At 38.6% G+C, this 5,757-nt stretch overlaps 1 non-coding gene across 1 annotated transcript; it reads left to right on the top strand.

Annotated features, from left to right (window-relative positions):
* The first annotated feature begins 5,451 nt into the window (after positions 1–5,451).
* LOC113748530 lies at positions 5,452–5,558 on the top strand. Its single transcript, XR_003464384.1, has one exon. It is a non-coding gene; the product is annotated as a small nucleolar RNA R71 (small nucleolar RNA).
* Positions 5,559–5,757: the final 199 nt, after the last annotated feature.

The raw sequence follows: 5,757 nt of genomic DNA, 5'->3' as shown, positions 1-5,757 counted from the left end.
TATGACACTTATTAACCATATTAATTTCTTATCTTATAAAATTAGATAAAAAGAAGAATTTTCATCAAATATACAAAATGTAGGCATAATTTTCTCCACTTTACTAGATATACTTTCCTATAGATGTAAAAATTATAATCACATAAAAATCATTTCCAAATTTCATGAGAAAAGAAGTATCAAAACCGCATATATTTATTTCAAAAGGATAAGTGACAAAATTTTATTTATTTATTATAGTTAATAACATATATATGTATAAGGTTTTGGAAAAATTTTGACAGAGTCTCCCCTTAAAAGTGGACTAAATCTCCCTGCCAGCAACCACAAGAAACACCATTTAAGCACAAGAATTATATCAAACACAACTAAAACCACAAGTATCACACATATTTCTCCCCCCACACTTAAATTACACATTGTCCTCAATGTGTAGGGAAGAAATGAAACAAAAGAAGAAAAGAAAAGAAAGAAGTACTCCCCAAGTCAATGGCTGAGATCCTTATCAGCCACTAATCACGAACCACTGTCAAAATACAAGTACCTACCACATAGAAAATAAAATGAAGTTAAACATCTTAAGTTCCACAAGTTAAGATAATTAGGCAAGCAAGTTCATCAACTAAAGATAGCTTCTGCAGTGTGCCAAGTCAGTTATCCCCCTCAGCATCATCGTCATCCTGTGCATCACGATTGGGCGGTGGATGAATGCCCAAATGATCTTCAATTCGGCTTAGACGATTCCTAACGTCAGCGAACTGGAATGCAAAGTCCTCCATATGATCAAAAAGTCGCTGCCAATTAGTTTGTGGTGGAGGAGGAGGTGGTGCTGCAGTAGAAGGTCCAGCTTCATCCCGACCATGTCTAGCCTTTTGTCTCCGCTCCTGAACAGGGCGTGGAATGTCTCCCGTGCCAATACCAAGGCGGCGAAGAGTAGTGATAGTCATCTCAGCACGTGGTGGCACATACTCCCGCCGCATGCCTTCCAAGGGAACCTCAAAACGGGGAAAGATTAAAGTCAGTAGACGAGGAAATGATAGTTTGAAGGAAGTTGTCTTACGCCTCGCCGTAGACCTAATGTGGCTGATGATGATGTTAGGCAATGAAATCCGAGCATATGGAGATGTCCGGTTATGGAACATGTAATCCAAGAAGTAGATATCGCTCTTGCGGACCTCCGTGTGCCCCGTCTTCTTTGGGATGACATTGTGAGCCATCATGTAAATGATAAGACGATGACGAGGTTCGAATACATTCGCCAATATGGTCTCCTTTCTGGTAGAGCGAAAAGGTTGGTACTCGAGACCAAACCTAGCCATGGCCAATGAAGGATCCCACCTCCTATTCGGGGGAACAAACTCCTTCTTCAAGTCTACTGGACGTCCGTCATCCATACACCCCAAAATAGCAGCCAAATCTTGCCGTGACAAGGTGATTCGTCTTCCACGCACCCAGGACTCAACTATTTCTCCACTATGGCGCGCCTTACTTTCAATGTTGGCGTAAAACTCGCGCACCAACTCTGGGTAGTAATGGTTTGGAAGGGTGAGAATCGGAGCCCATCCTAGCTGAGCAAAAGCTTCTGAGATGTTGTACATCATCTCAACTGGTGGACTGACGTGCATCTCAAACAAAAACTCCAAATTAGCACGCGCCTCATGCCACTCCTGATTCCTGCGAGTGTTGAACCTAGCACTGTCAAATACCGATTTTCCCGCTCCACGGGAGGTGCCCTCACCAGGTCGACGGTTAACTGGTGGAGGAGAAGGTGAATTCTCCTCTTCAGTCACCTCCATCTCTTCATTAACCTCCCTCTCCTCACTACTAGAGGATGAAAGTACCGCTCTTCTTCCCCTTGGCATAGTACCTAAAAAATATTTCAATTATCCACATGTACTACAACTCATTATTTGGCAACAAAAGTTCAGCATTAATCCAAATAACGTCAAATACAATTGCTCAAGTTCTAATCATTCAATGATCGTACAAGACATATTTTCTGCCTAAAGTTGCCCAAAATCACCAAATTACACAAGATATGTATCAATTATACTTTAATTAGTGAAAATAGGAACAATTATGATTATAACTATTTAGAATTAACAATAATAATATGCTTTTAGCTATAATCATGTTTAGGCAAAAATTAAACTAATTAACTCACCAAATCAACCAAATTACTCACTATACACAATGCACATGCTTAAACATCATCAACTAACCATTTTTAACCATAATTTAACATCACCAATGACTCAAAAACATCCTAGTTCCTTTTTCCAATTTCATCTAAATATAGCAATTGTGAATTTTAAAGTACTTGAAAACCAATAAATTGCTACATTTAAACATTTAAACATGCTTAAACAATCATAATAATCATGAATAAAATCAAAAATAGCCATGAACCTCATCAAATTTTCGAAATTAAAAGATGTCAGATAGCTCAGGATAAAAAATATGAACTTCTAAAATGAAAAGATTTGATGAAGAAACTTACCTCAATCACATAGAAGGATGTTTGGTGATGCTAAAAATGCAAAAAGTCCTATGAAACAACCTCCAATTGACCTCCAATTGAAGAAATTAGAGTTTAAGAACCCTAACCTTCAATCCCTCAAAAACCTGATTTTAGGTGTTTTTCTTGGATTTTAATCGGTTAAAAAGGTTGTATGAAGCTCAAAAGGTGTTGGGGTGATGATTTCTAGCAAGATTATGGAGTATAAATGAAAATTTGTGAGTTGGGTAGAAGGAAGAGGGAAAAACGCGGCTGGAAAAATTGGAGAAGTGAAGAAGAAAGGCTGAAATCGCGTTTCTGAATGCTATATTCAGACACGGAAAACGCGACTAAAAACGCGCCTTCAACTCGCGTTTTTTAAGTCGCGTTTCCTGCACAAATCTTGCAGGAATGAAAACGCGACTGTGATGGAAAACGCGACTTCGAGTCGCGTTTCTGAAGTCGCGTGTTTGAGTCTTGATCCAGGCTTGAAAACGCGACTTCCATTAAAACGCGACTTTTGGTCGCGTTTTGAAGGCGCGTTTTCTGTTCTGCAGGTGCAGAATTGAAAACGCGATTCCGAGAAACGCGACTTGTAGTCGCGTTTTCTTTGAAAACGCGTTTTCGGCTTCGATTTTTAGCAGAATTTCAACTTTTGAAAAATTACAAAAGGTACCCCAATGACTCAAAATGCATCATAGATCATTTGTTTGCCAATTTTAATGACTGGAACAAATGTAAAACATTAAAAACATGCATTTTACCCCTTTATAATGAATCAAAAACACCTTTAACGCAAATCGAGGGGTTGAGTTGTTTGATCAAAGTTCGCCTTTTTTGTACTCAATTGGTCATCCTTGCCTTCAATTGCCAACCCTACATTACAAAAACAACAATTTAGCTAAAACATTGATTCAAACCACAAAATCACACCAAGTTAACAAATATAACCTAAATATTGGGTTGCCTCCCAATTAGCGCTTTTGTTTATAGTCGTTGGCTCGACTGAAAAAGTTGAATCACTTTAGAGCATTAGAGAGAGATTTTCTCCCCATGGGTCGAAACTCCCGAACCAATCCACCATGTGGTGAACCATGCATTGATCTTCATAGTCCAATTTCCTCAAATGCCAAGGAGGGATATTAGACTTGTCATAGAGAGGCTCAACTTCACCTTGGAGTGGATTTTGCTTGTCTTTTCTGAATTGGCTCAACTTTTCACCATTTTCTTCATGGAATGGCGAATTTATTAAGCCAACTTCCATCCTTATCTTCTCCTCCTTTGTTCCTACACCATGAAAGTTAGTACCAAGGACATTTATAAATTTAACTTCTTCGGTCCTTTCTTGGTTAACCTTTTCATCATATGGCATATTAGAAACAAGAGCAGTAGGCTCTATATTCCCTTCTTTATTATCCAAATTGAATTCCAATTCCTCACCATTAACCCGTAATATAAGCTTACCTTTTTCTACATCAATCATAGTTCGTGCAGTGGCTAAAAACGGTCGTCCTAGAATAATTGGCATTCTCACATCTTCTTCAATATCTAAGACAACAAAATCCACAGGTATTATAGATTGTCTTACCTTTATGAGCACATTTTCCAAAATACCCGTGGGACGTGTGATTGACCGATCCGCCAATTGCAATGTAATATTGGTAGCTTTTAGCTCTTGAAGTCCCAATCTCCGGGCAACTGATAACGGCATAAGTGACACACTTGCACCTAAATCACATAAAGCATTAGAAAAATGCAATTGACCAATAGTGCAAGGAATAGAAAAACTTCCCGGATCCTTCAACTTCGGTGGTAGCTTATTTTGAATAATTGCACTACATTCCTCCGTTAATGCAATTGTCTCGCAGTCTTCCAACTTCCTCTTTCTAGTCATGATTTCCTTGAGAAATTTCGCATAAGACGGAATCTGCAAAATAGCATCGGCAAAAGGAATGTTAATGTGCAATTGTTTGAAAAGTTTAACAAATTTTTCAAAATCTTTATCAAACTTATTTTGCTTTAATCTTTGTGGAAATGGAACTGCAGGGGGTATTGGAATGTTAGCGGAAGATGATGGTTGATTTTCTCTTGATTTCTCCCGGCTATTTTCTTCCACTATAGCCTCTTGGTTCCTCTGCTTTTCTTCTTGTTTTTCATTCTCATCTTTCTCAACTTCCATCATTGGAGGATCTTCTAATTGCTTACCACTACGAAGAGTAATGGCTTTGACATGCTCCTTAGGATTTACCTCCGTTTTACTAGGTAATTCTCCTTGATTACGATTATTCAAAGAACTAGCAATTTGACCAATTTGGACCTCTACATTCCTGTACATTGTAGTGAGTTGGTCCAATCTTCCTTCTACTCGCTCAAATCTGTCTGAAGTAACTTTGGCGAGCTTTTCCACTGCCATTTCCCAACCAGGTTTAGTTTCAGCTTGGGGTTGCCTTGGTTGAAATCCCGGCGGATTGGTTGGCCTTTGTTGATTGCCTTGATCTTTCCATCCAAAGTTTGGATGATTTCTCCACCCCGGATTGTAAGTATTCGAGTAGGGATTATTTGGAGCATTTCGGTTGTAATTATTGACAAATTGTACCTGCTCAGAATCAACACACTCATTAGTATCATGTTCACCTCCACATATAGAACAACATGCTACATGTGCATTAGATGAACTTGGACCAGCTCCACCTTGTTTACTTAGCAACTTCATCACATTATTCATTTGAGCACTTAGCATATTGAGAGTGTCCATTTCTATCATACCTGCGTGACGTCTTGTATTACCTCTCTCATTGGCCCATTGGTAGTTATTTGCTGCCATTTCTTCTATCAAATTATGAGCTTCTTGGGGTGATTTACCCATTAAAGCTCCACCTGCGGCTGCATCGATCATAGTTTTAGTAGAAAAAACTAAACCATTATAGAAGGTTTGTATGATTAACCATTCCGGCAGTCCATGATGTGGACATTTCCGAAGCAAATCTCTAAACCTTTCCCATGCCTCATATAATGATTCACCTTCCAATTGGCTAAAACTAGTGATATCCATTCTAAACTTAGCAGTCTTACCTGGTGGAAAATACTTATTTAAGAATGCTCTTGATAGTTCATCCCATCCAGTGAAAGTATTAGGAGCATGAGAGTGTAGCCAAAGTTTGGCCTTATCTCTCAATGAAAATGGGAACAATCTTAGCCTTATGGCATCATCACTAACTCCATTCATTTTAATTGTATCACAAATTTCCAAGAATGTAGCT

This window comes from Coffea eugenioides, chromosome 9 (assembly GCF_003713205.1).
Source record: "Coffea eugenioides isolate CCC68of chromosome 9, Ceug_1.0, whole genome shotgun sequence".
NCBI lineage: Eukaryota > Viridiplantae > Streptophyta > Magnoliopsida > Gentianales > Rubiaceae > Coffea > Coffea eugenioides.
This window is presented reverse-complemented; position numbering and strand designations above follow the sequence as displayed.